Source organism: Pinus tabuliformis, chromosome J (genome assembly GCF_031772625.1).
Source record: "Pinus tabuliformis cultivar Carrire ecotype Pingquan chromosome J, CPIR1, whole genome shotgun sequence".
NCBI lineage: Eukaryota > Viridiplantae > Streptophyta > Pinopsida > Pinales > Pinaceae > Pinus > Pinus tabuliformis.
In genome coordinates, this window is record NC_142295.1 from 567,057,317 (window position 1) to 567,071,763 (window position 14,447).

Genomic DNA, 14,447 nt, shown 5'->3' on the forward strand with positions numbered 1-14,447 from the left:
GCTGAACTACGCCTCAATATGTAATTTTTCTCACAATATATGGCCCTAACCAATGCATCTAGAATTTACCGGGAAATTTAGTGAATTTACTATCATATAACAGGACCAGATCGTTTACCTTTAAAGTGTGAATCTTGATATGGCAATCATGCCATGATTTTTCACGTACCTTTTGTGCTTGTTGATGAAATCATGTCAAAAATCGATCTTCTAATAGCTCCATCAGCTGCATGAGCCATTCCTCCAAGGCCTCATTGTTACAGGGAAAAGTGTCTATACAGAACTGCTTATCCCACTAAGGTGTGGTAGCTACTTAGAAACAAATAAAGTAAAGCTACTTTCGTTTTTCCTTTATGAAAGATAGATGAGACAAGAATAGAGGAGACCAACCTCTGTCTTGCGCTTGGCTCCTAGTTCTATTCCTCTCTCTTCTGATAGTCTTTTGCCACATGCTTCCTTGTACACCCAGCTTCACAGAGTACCTGTAGAATCAAAGTAGCGTAACACTATACAAGAACATGGATCTATTATCATAAACAATCTATGATTAGATGTAAATTGACCATACAAATGCATAAAACATAAACGACACAAGAGTATGGAGGAAAACTTGAATAGCTTTTATTGATAATTAAGAAAGAGCCAAGGGGGTTACAACCAGTTGTTCTAACCCAACATCATCCTCTCAGCAAGTAAGCCCTTCTTCACCTCATACAAAGCTTAGATCACCCAACACTATGATGTTACCTCAAGAAACTAACAACAATTCCTTACAAGATGCAAAATTCCAGCCTCTGGATCTCTGGGATGAGGGATCCATATATAGATATCTGTAAGGGAGATGAGTCAGCTCGTGATTTGATTAGTATCTTCCCTCTAATAGTTCTTGCTTCCACTTGGAGATTGATGATCTCTTACTCATCCTTGGTCGAATTCAGAGAGGCAAGTGTCACAGGAGAAGTTTCTGGAAGATTCCATGCCTCTCCACCTCGCGGATTGACACTGCCATTTGTCACTTCTCACCCATCTCACCCCATAGAAGGGATTTTTGAAATGCAACGAACCCACAGAGTGTACTTAGGTGAGATGCAACGCACTTTGCCTATGGAGCAGGTGAAATGATCCTGGTTTGACTAGTTTTGAGCAGTTTTTCATGGAGAACTTCTGGGAGAAGATGTAATATGTTGAACTTGTTCCTTTAGGGGTTAGAACAACACTTTTAGGGACTTAGGAGCCCTTGGTTTATGGACATTTTATGCTTGGGGTTGCAGTGCCCAAAAATGTCTATAACAGTTGCCCCGTAAAGCATGAGGTCGTTAATCTTTTTGATGTTGGGTGAAATGCTTTATCATGAGGATCCGAAGTTCTTTCAAGCTAGGAGGAGACCTATAATAATACAATACATTATCTTCATAATTTTCATGATCCAGCTGAGGCGGGCATTCCCATGCTCAGCTTTATAAATTCATTCTCATGTACATAGGACAGACAATCGTCTGAGTGTAGACTGATGATTCTGGTAGAGTCATCATCCCTTTGATTGGATGATTATCTGTGTAGCAATGATGTACATTTGACATCTTTATTTCCCTGAATATATATCGCAGCCCGAATGGATGAAACTAGATCCGGGGTCTTCAATATCATTCGATCTTCACTCGAAGTACAAGTCTATCCATGCGAGAGATGTTTTGGAGTCGAACATGGAAAGACATCACTTGATTACCAGCCAATGATGTAAGTTGTTAACAGGTGTGAGAGGAATCACCGATAATGATAATGACCCTCAAGGTACTGTAGTACAATTCACGTGGTGCGAATAAAGCACTTGGCATCGAACACCACGCAAAATCTTTCGGTCGAAGGCCATTGATGTAAACCTGTCGCCGTAAGTGAGAAACTTGCCATTGGGGCATGCAAGCTTCAAAGTACTGAAAGGGGTGTCCCTAGATCAACTACTTGGATAATGAGCTGATGTCGACAAGAAGCGATCCGTCATAGGAGGGCCTTAATGAATCCCACATCAATGACACGGAACGGAGCAAATGATTTTAATGGAGGTGAAAACGATCTGGTGATATAAGGTTCAGGGTGGCGGTCATGAAAGAATGGAGCGTAAATGTATTGCAGCGGGTGAGACACAGGTGAATTCTCTGAATGACTTCTCTTGAACATATCGGCGACACTGATGTGATGGATTGGTAGCAATAACCCCAAATGTGGATGGTGTGATGGGACCATGGTGATGTGACCCATGAATGAAACAACCCAACCTGACTTGGATGCAGAGTGAAAGTGTCATGTCCAAGAGCGACTTGCTACCAACAAAGTTTCTTCAAGTTTTCTTCCCAATTTTTTCCCCAGTCATTGCTGACTAGTACCTCTTTATTTTTGTCAAGCTTGAGGAGGATAACATATGCTTGTTCTATAATTTGCCCTTCAAGCAAACCCATCGCTATGTTTTACTGAACCTAGCGATAGTGAAACTCGTTCTTGTCTGCTATGGACAAGTTTGTCGCTATTAGGTTTTAACGAGTTTAACGACAAAGATAACTTGGTCCTTTTTAGTTTTAAAGAGTCTGAAAAGGGACGCAAAGGAAACTCCAAAATTCCTTTTTCGTCATCTAATCCCTTAAGTCCGAAAAAGTATAAAACAATATAGAAGGGATGAATTTTTTATACTTTTAACGAGCCGAACAAAACAGGTGCTCGATCTTTTTGTGTAAAAATCCCTCAGGTCCAAAAAGATTAAAATCTAAAGGAGGGATAGCACTTCCGGTCCCTTTAATGAGCTGGATAGGCCAATGGCTCAGCAATATTTTCATATTTTACGAGTCAGTTGAAAAGAGCTTAAAGGAGACTCGTTTTTTGAGGAACGAGTGATAAAATTGGGTAGCAGCTGATTCCAGGTAAGGTTTGGAATTTTCCAATCACGACAGTGTTACAAGGATGGCTAGTGAGATCACTCTTCGCAACTGTTCCTCAAAAGGGGTAAACAATCAAATGGAGGTGAATGATCGGCCAATACAGAGTGGAGGTGATGATGGGAACACGACCAAAGCTTTAAAGGCTGAAGTAATACATTCACGATTATTATTTACCGGGAAATAGTTCATTTTTTAATGAGCTTAAACGTGGGGAGAAACATTTGCCAATGAATTATGTTTATTTTTTAACGAGCTTGAACTATGTGCTAAAACTGCTCGATTAATCCAGTCGTATAATAAGAATTTCTCATATATGAAAACGACAATTTTTTGAGTTTTGCCCCACATCCTTTCTTTATGCAAGTTAGGAAACGACCAATCCTACGAGTTTAAAGGGTTAGAGGACCTACAAATTTAAAAAATAAATAGTCGCTCTTCGCTTGCACGCCAAAAGGTTTGCATGCCCCCAGGTATAAAATAAAGCTTCAAGGTCACCTTTTATTCTACCGACAAAACATTTGTTTTATCAGGAAAGGTCTACCTCTTTCAGGTTACCAAAGATTGTTCTATTCACAGCGCAAACAAAACACTTCTTCGGCGATGTCTACCGAAATAGACAAAGGTGAGACAATCCACTCACATAACTTTGACGAGGAAATCTTGTTCCAGTCTAACCCTCTCTTCCAACCATCGATGGGAGTACAGACTAGTCATATATCTCTCGCGGAAGCCTACCCTATACCCGAAGTTTTCCTGCCGAAGAAGACCAGGGTGCATGCCCCCTGGGTTTCAGTCATGTCCCCTGAATCACTCGCGCTCATCAGGTGGACGGACTGGGGATTGATGAGGCAATCCTTGTGTGAAAAGACCATTCAGGGATGGTATATGACTATTTGTTATGTGTGATCCGGGAAACGAAAGCTGGTCTACGAGCTTGACCACTCTTCCTTCGTGCGGAAAACACATTAATCTAAAGATTGATGAGACAATGGCTCCCATGCAATAAATATAGTCTCGTCCAAGGAGTAGATTATAATCCAAGGGTCCTTGGACCACCATTATGTTCATGTGAATGGTTTTCCCTCTCAATGTTATGGGCACATTGGGAAGGATCCCTAACGGTCGACTGGTTCCTTTGTCAAAGCCTGTTAGATTTCTCATCTCAGGCAAAAGCGATGGCGAACCAAGCGCTTTCCAGGCAGTCGAGGAAAGGATACTCATAGAATCCCCTTCATCTATGATGGTACTAGCCATAACCATCCTATATATTTGAGCAATAATTCGGAATGGTACACTAGCCGGTAAACGAGGTCTGCCTAGTTGATTCCAGTCGAAGGAAACAACTAGGTTGCTTGGAGGTGGGACCGAATAGACAGCCGGGTACGACTTTGACGAACTTCCTTCCTGCGGTAAAGGAATGGGTAAATTACCCCCATGTTCATCGAAGTCTATGCTTATGAAAAGAATTTGGACAGTGTCATCCTTGTTCTCTTCGGTGACTATATCATCTGAAGATGGAACCTTTGAAGGCAAGACCGGGTCAACTGCTGCCTCGACCTTTTGACTTTCATCTGGTATGGGTTTAGATGGTTCGTCTTCAATGATAGATGCTTCGGCCGACCACCTGGGTGGGTCAGCTGGATTTTCAACTAGTGACGGACTCGGCAAGAGTTTTTTATATCTAGGAGGAAGTCGTAACAGTGAAACCAGACGATCATCTAAAACTCTTTTAGCCTCGTCTAAGAAGGGACAACGGTGGATGGCATGATTGCCTTCACATAGTTTACAAGGAAATCTATATTTTCCTTTTTGTCCTGGGGTTTCACTTTCACTAGTCGACGGTGTGTTTTCAACATGATCATTAGAGGTTGACGACACCGGGTTGTGTAAGCAAGGAGACCAGACCCTTAAGATCCGAGGGATGCAGGGACAATCTCTATGATAGTGGTCTCCTTTGCAAATGACACATGGCGATTTAGGCCTGGTCGGTGCAGTGTGTGGATTTTTGCTAGACGATGCTTGGTTGCCCCCTTTCGCTTTTGGCTCCTTCTTCTTCTTCTCTTTCTTCTTCTTTTCCTTCTTCTTCTCAGATACTTGATTTTTGGCTTTACCAGCCCCATCAAGCGAAGAGGAAGGAGGAGAGGAAGAATTGGAGGAAGTAGAGGGTTGGGGGGTAACTCTGGATTCGTCTAGTTGCTGACTCGATTGTTCAGGAATTGTGGTGTTCTGAACGACAGAGGTTGAGAAGAGCCATATGGGCAAGCCGATTGTCAATCCTGGAAGCAACAATGTGGCCATATGGGATACACCAACATCTCCCCAAGAGGAGAAGGGACTAGGATTTCCTCCAAGGGGAATTCCTTGGTTGGTGGATTCCATTTTCTCAACCTAAGATCAACGTAGGAAAGGGTGATGATTATTCTGTTTAAAATAAATTTTAGATGCTTTGACACAACTTGTTTTTTCAATTTCAAAGAGTCGAGAAAAAACAAAATATGACTCTAGTTGCCTTCGATTTTTAATGAGCCTGAAGTGACAAGTGCTCAGATGGACCTTTTCCGTTAAGGAGTATGAAAAGGAACGAAAGGGACTACTCTAGAAATCTAGGTAGAGGGATTACCAAACCAATCACAAAACTGCAGAATACTTTTTACGGTATGGCAGTCAATCTTCCCGAATGTTGTGTTCAGTGCATTGCGATCAATAGGGTGGCAGACATGGCTTCCTATGGATAAAGGATTAAGCCTATTGTGGTCTCCCAAAATATACTCGACGGTACGTGGGAGCACAAGTCCGTACTGGCAGTTATCATCTCAAAGTGGAGGAATCACCCAACCATCAGTGAGAACAACAGTCACCAGGCTTTACGACGCCAGAATACGTCTCTAGCCTAGACTTCTAGATGTTGTGCGTTAGGTTCCAAAGCGTTGTTAGATTCATTAAATTTATTTTATAGTTGATCTTGATTAAGAAATTTTCCTTTCAGGTTCACCACGTGATGTAGATGTACGATTCCTAAAATGCAATCTAAGATGATAAACCGTCTTTTACCTTCTTTGTGCAATGAAAATCCTAGCTACTAAGGAAAGGAAGACAAAATTATTTCAACAAAGAGCAAAGAGCACACACTATATGCACTGTCCTAAATCAAACCAATCAAACAGTCTAGAGGCAAATGCACATGCATGTATTTGTTTTCAGCCTTCTTAATATGTGAATGATAAAAAGAAAGCTAATGCGCAAATCTGAATTACTTTTCAAGCGACAATTACTAACAAGTTTCTTTTCAAAATAAAAAATGAAGACAATCACAACACTTTGCAATTTGGAAATGAATACTTGCTTTTGACACTAGAAAAACTACAAAATAAGATCAAATACAATATTAACAGGGTAATCGACTATCAAGAGCAATTAGACTCTCTTCTATGACTGAAAACGACACTTGCGACACTTTCAAATCAAGAAACGACAGTACAATTACGTTACTTTTTTGCAAATGAGAACTGAAAATGACTCAACAAATACACAAAAACATTTATAGTTATTTGCACAATGGAGGCAGAATATTAGTAAGGAAAGGGGTTTCAAATAGAGGTATACTGATTACAGGCAGCAAAACTCATGAATAGAACTGAAAAGAATGAACATAAACCAACATTCAGAAACAATGTCTAGTCTGATCAGCGCACCTGTAACACAGTGAATTTGAAATGCAACGCACCTACTACACTCGGGAAGTGTGCTGAAGTTCAGATTCATATAACAGAGACTATGCTGGGCCAGGGACGAGACTTTGTTTGGGTTCTGGGTCATAGTTTGTAGTTCAGTTCAGGGATTTTGGCCGAGCAAGTGGTAATCAGTAAATCAACAACAGGGGTAGATCTAAGGAGGTTACTAGAGCCACCACAAAGGGCAATTAGAGAGTTTGTAAATCAGTTGTTTAATTCATAAACAAAACCTAGAGATTGACTAAAGCGGCATTTATCTACTTTGCATTTGCATAGAAAATGCAGTTCGAAAGCTACCTGGCTCGACTTCAGGCTCCGTTTGTAAGTTTATAAAGTAAACAAGAAGATAGATAAACAAACAACCTAGTCGCTCCCCAGTATGGTCGCCATTTTGTTACAGGGAAAACTGTCTATACAAAACTGCTTATCCCACTAAGGTGTGGTAGCTACCTTAGAAACAAACAAAGTAAAGCTACTTTCATTTTTCCTTTATGAAAGATAGATGAGAGAAGAATAGAGGAGACCAACCTCTGTCTTGCGCTTGGCTCCTAGTTCGATTCCTCTCTCTTCTGATAGTCTTTTGCAACTTGCTTCCTTGTACACCCAACTTCACAGAGCACCTGTAGAATCAAGGTAGCATAACACTATACAAGAACATGGATCTATTATCATAAACAATCTAGGATCAGATGTAAATTGACCATACAAATGCATAAAACGTAAACGACACAAGAGTATGGAGGAAAACTTGAATAGCTTTTATTGATAATCAAGAAAAAGCCAAGGGGGTTACAACCAGTTGTTCTGACCCAACATCATCCTCTCAGCAAGTAAGCCCTTCTTCACCTCATACAAAGCTTAGATCACCCAACACTATGATGTTGCCTCAAGAATCTAACAGCAATTCCTTACAAGATGCAAAATTCCAGCCTCTGGATCTCTGGGATGAGGGATCCATATATAGATATCTGTAAGGGAGATGATTCAGCTTGTGATTTGATTAGTGTCTTCCCTCTGATAGTTCTTGCTTCCACTTGGAGATTGATGATCTCTTACTCATCCTTGGTCGAATTCAGAAAGGCAAGTGTCACAGGAGAAGTTTCTGGAAGATTCCATGCCTCTCCACCTCGCGGATTGACACTGCCATTTGTCACTTCTCGCCCATCGCACCCCATAGAAGGGCTTTTTGAAATGCAATGCACCCACAGAGTGTACTTAGGTGAGATGCAACACACTTTGCCTATGGAGCAGGTGAAATGATCCTGTTTTGACCAGTTCTTAGCAGTTTTTCATGGAGAACTTCTGGGAGAAGCTGTAATCAGTTGACGTTGTTCCTTTAGGGGTTAGAAAAACACTCTTAGGGACTTAGGAGCCCTTGGTTTATGGACATTTTATGCTTGGGGTTGCAGTGCCCAAAAATATATATAACACTCATGATCTGCCATATCCGTCAACATTGTTATACACAAACTATGCACAATGTAATCCATTGGCATTACAGCTTCGACCCCATATACTAATCAGAACGACGTTTTCCCTATCAGCTTCTTACAAGTAGTTTTTGGGTAGTGGATCCCCCCACAACATGCTTTTGGGGCTTAAAGACTGAATTTTAGTCAATGTAATGTAAATACCCCGCGAAGTACGGGCGTAGAGTGCAAAAGTCTAGGATGAGTCATAGGGTTTTCCGCCCTAAGAATTGTAAAATAATGTAAATATGTGTTGATCTACCCATGGTCCACGAACCATGGGATTGTATAAATAGAGCGAGGCTCTAAGTGTAAAGGTACATTTTGGAAAAAACAAGTAATAGATAGATGTGAAGGCATGGTTAGAGGAGAGAAGTGGATCTGAGGTGTATTGGGCTATAGTAGTAGGAAGAGGCTCTACAACTGAGTGTGCAGAGGCCTAGTAGAGTTCGCAAATGAGTGCGTGGACCCCTGCAACTGAGTGCGCAGGGCGGAGTTGGGTCTGTAATTGAATTGAACTTGAAAAGGGTTATTAATAAAGATAAGTTTGATTCGTAATATTGTGCATCTATGGTTCTATTTATCATTATGCATTTATATTGTTTTCGATTATGCACACTTACTTGAAAGTTGAATAAGTAATAAGAACATTGGGCCTGCACAAACTAAGTCAAAGCACTAATATAATAGTGCAGTAAGGATCGAGATCTGGATAGTACTGTATTCGCACCCCTTATAGAGGTACGCATAGGCTTCTACGTGGAGCAATGCAAGCGCGTAGGTTCAGACCGCGAACCTCCAGGACCTTCATCAAGACATCCCTAGGGTGTGGAAACCTAGTTCTAGCACCCTCACATACTACTTCGGTGAGACCTCAGTCTGCGCTCCGCAGACTATTGTCGAAAGGGCCAGTAGTACTAGGATTTGCTTGGCTAAATCACTTTTGAACCTGGGTCAGGCCCCACGTAGCCAACAAATGGTTCCGTTGCCAGGACCGAGATCTGCCTAAGGGATGTTTGATGTCATGCCACTAGAACCCAACAAAGAGGGAAGCTGAAGAGTGGTTGTACAGGAAGATTCACGAGTTCGTGACACAGGAAAATAGAACTCCACAAGTATCTGAGAAAAAGTGGCTGGATCGCTACGTGTATACGGAAATCCATGAGATTTTCTTTGCATCATTTCCTTCTGAACTATATGAGTGGATCGCAAGGTTAGCCGACAGCCAGGGAAGGTGTAGGCTTGACCAACCGATAGTGTGGACTCTGGAATTAGTACGCAGACTAGAGGCATCAGAAGATAAGATCACGCGAGCTGTGGACCATTGGCTTGACCGGATAATAGGGGGATTTATCACTGAGTTTGCAGTAGACACGACCGTGAGTTACAGTGAAGCAGAATGACACTTCCTCAGACGACCATGAGGTAAGTATATTAAGTCTATAAATACTTGGATTAAGATACTATTGTGCGAAAAGAGGGTCATGCGAATACATTAATGTTTGGGAAAATGTGGAGTGGAAATATCTACAAAAGCAGTGAAGAATTAGGAAATAGTCCCTTAATTTCACCTTCGCGAAAGTGCAAGGAAGAGCTTGCTAAGGTCTCTCCAAGAAGCATGGTCAGTTTGATAAGGAAGCACATTCCGCAGTTACCCCCTCCACCCATGCCACCACCTGCTTCACCTCTCTCACCTCCATCTCTACCCATGTTGTGGGGAAAAGTATCCAACTCGGAATGACCCTATCCCTACTCTAAGGGTGATAGTTCCTTAGCAACAACTGAAAGTAAAGCTTTGATATTTTTCCTTTATGAAAGTACAGAGAAGGAAGAAAAGATTGACCAACCGATGTCTTTCGCTTTTGTCGATCCTGTCTTCTCTCTTTGCCTCTTGTTCCCAGCTCCTTGCTCCCTTTGCCGGCCCAGCTACACAAAGATCCTGCAAAAACAAGAGAGGGAAACTACAAGAAATATGTACTCATAACTGATGCATGGATTAGAATGGATCAAATATACAGATAAAAACAATACATCATTGCAATACAAGTATATAGGAGAACATCAAAAGCTTTATTGATAGAAGATAAAGGTTCTGAGAAGGTTACAACCATAAATGGCTCCAATCCAGCAGCACCTCCCCAGCAGCAAGAAATCTCCTCTTCTCCTCTATAAAAGCAATCACCCAATAGCTCTAACTGTAGACCAACAACACTTCCTTGCTTTGCACAAAATTCCAGCCTCCCTAGACCTCATAGAAGAGCTCTATATATAGGGTAGAAGGAGAAAGGATGAGTCAGCTTGAGACTGACATAAAGCTGCCTTGTGTCCTCTCCCTCTTCAGTTAAACTTCAGTTCTTGAGTCCACTTGGAGATCCTTGCTTCCACATGGAGATCAAGTACCTCTTACTCATAATAGGGCGAATTCCTTGAACCAAGTGTCAGTTTGGAAGCTTCCTGGGCAGTTGACACCTTGCAGAATGACTGTGCCACTTGGCCAATCTCGCCCAGCGCAGGTAGCCTTCATTGGTTTTGACTTTCAGCGCAGGTACAAGGAGGAGCAGTTGACATTCAGCGCAGATGCTCAGTGGAGCAGCTGACATGATCCAAAAATAGCCTGTTTTTGAGTGTTTTCAGGTGGAGAACTGATAGGAAGTGCTGTGGTTTGCTGACCTTGTTCCTCTAGGGGTAAGAACAACATGTTTAGGGACTGAGGATCCCTGTAATTATCGACATTTCATGCTCCATGCTGCGAGGCACAAAAATGTCTATAACAGTTGCCCCCTAAAGTATGAGGCCGTTTATCGGGTGAAATGCTTTATCCAGAGGGTCCGAAGTTCATTCAAGTGCTGAGAGGTGCCCTGTAATACAATACAATACAATACATTATTTTTCATTCTGTTTTCATGATCTAGCTGAGGCGGGCATTCCCATGCTCAGCTTTATAAATACATTTTGGTACATAGAACAGACGATCGTCTGATGGTAGACTGATAATTTTCTGCTGAAATTATCACCCTTTGAATAGGATGATCATCTGCTGCAATGATGTACATGACAAATGCTTTTATATTTCCTGAATATGTATCGCAGCCCGGATGGATGAAACTAGATCTGGGGTCTTCAAACTTGTCCGATCTTCACTCTAAGTACAAGTCGATCCATGTGAGAATTTCGCTGAAGTCGAACATGGAAAGACATCGCTTGATTACCGGTCAATGATGAAAACCGTTAACAAGCGCGAGAGGAATCACCGATAATGATAATGACCCTCAAGGTACTGCAGTACAATTCACGTGGCGTGAATAAAGGACTTGGCGTCGAACGCCACGCAAAATCTTCTGGTCGAAGGTCATTGATGTATACCTGTCGCCGGAAGTGAGAAACTTGCCATTGAGGCATGCAAGCTTCAAAGTACTGACGGGGTTGTTCCTAGATCAACTTCTTGGATAATGAGCTGAAGTCGACAAGAAGCGATCCGTCAAAGGAGGGCCTTAATGAATCCCACATCAATGACACGGAACGGAGCTAATGATTTTAGTGGAGGTGAAAACAAACTGTGACATATGATTCAGGGTGGCGATCATGAATGGATGAAGGATAATGTATGGCAGTGGATGGGACACGGTTGACACTTTCAGAATGACCTCTCTTGAACATATAACGACACTGATGCGATGGATCGGTAACATTACCCCAAAATGTGGATGGTTTGGCGAAGACCATGGTGATGAGACCGGTGAATGAAACAACCCAACCCGATGTGGTACGGAAGAAAAGTGTCATGTTCAAGAGCGACTTGCTACCATTAAGCTTCGATGTTCTCCCAATTTTTCCCCAGTCATTTCTGACCAGTACCTCTTTATTTTTTTCAAGCTTGAGGAGGATAACATATGCTTGTTCTATAACCTGCCCTTCGGGCAAGCCCATCGCTATGATTTAACGAGCTTAGCGATAGGGAAACTCGTTCTCGTCTAAAGACAAGTTTGTCGCTATTTAATCATTTTAACGAGTCTAACGACAAGGAAAACTCGGTCCTTTTCATTTTTAGAGAGTCTGAAAAGGTACAGAAAGTTAACTCCATAATTCCTTTTTCGTCATCTAATCCCTTAAGTCCGAAAAAGTATAAAACAATACAGAAGGGATGGGTGTTCGGTACTTTTAACGAGCCGAACAAGACAAGCGCTCGATCTTTTTGTGTAATAATCCCTCAGGTCCAAAAATATTAAAGTCTAAATGAGGGATAGCTCTTCCGGTCCTTTTAACGAGCTGGAAGGCCAAAACTCGGCAAACTTTTCATATTTTACGAGTCTGAAAAGAGCTCAAAGAGGACTCGTCTTTTGAGGAACGAGTGATAAACAGGGATAGCAACTGATTCCAGGTACAAGTTGGAATTTTCCAATCACGGCAGTGTCACAAGGATGGCTAGGTGAAATCACTCTTCGCAGATGTTCCTCAAAATGGGTAAACACACAAATGGAAGTGAATGATCGGCCAAATGACGGTGGAGGTGACGGTGCACAAACACGACCAAGGCTTTTATGGCTGATGAATTTACGATCTCAAAAGGGTATTTACCGGTTCATTTTTTCTGAATGAGCTTGAACTCTAAAGGAAAGCCTGCTCATAAACTTATGTTTATTTTTTAACGAGCATGAACTATGCGCTAAAACTGCTCGGATCTTGCGTTTATTTTTTAACGAGCATGAACTATGTGCTAAAACTGCTCGATATACCAGTCATAAGATAAGAATGCCTCCTCTAAGGATCCATTTTTTATAGAGCTTGCGCCTTACCACAGCTATGCTCCAACTCATCCTTCCTTTATGTAAGTTCGGAAAACGGTTAATCTTAAAACCAGATAAATAACCGCCCCTAGCTTGCATTCCAAAAGTTTTGCATGCCCCCAGGTATAGGGTAGGATTTCGAGGCTGCCCCTCCTCTCCCCCACCTCTGCTTTTCTTTGGGTGTTCACAGCTACTTGTCATCTTGCCAATCTAATGTTAACGATACTAGTCTTCTCGTTATTTTAAGGGGTCTTACGCGGTACTCAGTCTTCCCGTCGGCCCATCTTTTAACGAACAGCTATTTGTGACAAGAGAAGAACACTACTCAAAGACAAAACATTGGTATTATTGAGGGAGGCTTGCCTCTTTCTTATTATCCGAAGAGGGTTCTATTTGCTGCCGCAAATCAATCTCTTTCTTCGGCGATGTCTATCATTAGGTTACTCAAAGATGGTTACCCTATGTCACAACAATAGAATCTCTTTCTTTGGAGGCTGCCCCTACTTATCCTTCAAAACATTTGTTTTAATGGGTGAGGCTTGCTTTTCCCCAAAGATGGTTACTGCTTGTCGCAATAAGGGAATTCCTACTTGGGCATTGCCCACCTCTTTAGACAAAGGTGAATGACTCTTTTGCCAAACACATAACTTTAACAAAAGAATACTATTCCAGAACAACCCCTCTTCCATCCACAGACGGGGTATGGACTAGTCATATTCTTCTGCGGAAATTCTACCTTATACCCAGGGTTTCTTCTGCCCGAAGCAGACCAGGGTGCATGCCCCCTGGGTTCCAGTCTTTCTTTCTGAATCACTCGCACTCATCGGGAAGGAGGACTGGGGGTGGAGGCGAATCTTGTGTGAACAGACCATTTAGGAATGGTATTTGACTATTTGCGATGCGAGATCCCGGAAATGAAAGTTGGTCTACGAGCTTGACCACCCTTCCTTCGTGTGGAAAACACATTACTCTAAAGAGTGAGGAGACTATCGCTCCCATGCAATAAATATAGTCACGTCCAAGGAGTAGGTTATAATCCAAGGGTCCTTGGACGACCATCACGTTCAAATTAACGGTCTTCCCTTTCAATGTAACAGGCACATTGGGGAGGATTCCTAATGGTCGACTGGTTCCTTTATCAAAACCTGAGAGATTTCTTAACTCAGGTAAAAGCGCTGGGGAACCCAGTGCTTTCCAAGCAACAGAGGAAAGGATACTCACAGACGCCCCTTCATCAATGATAGTACCAGCCATGATCATTCTATAGATCTGGACAATGATTCTGAATGGTACACTGGCTGGTAACCGGGGTCTGCCTAGTTGATTCCAATCAAAGGATACAACCAGGTTGCTTGGTGGTGGGACCGAATATACGGCCGGATATGACCCTGATGATGTTCCTTCCTGCGATAAAGGAATGGGCGCATTGCCCTGACGCTCATCAGAGTCGGTGCTGATGAAAAGAACCTGGATGGTGTCATCCTTATTCTCTTCAGTGAGGGTGTCGCATGAAGATGACTCTTCGGCGACGGTGTC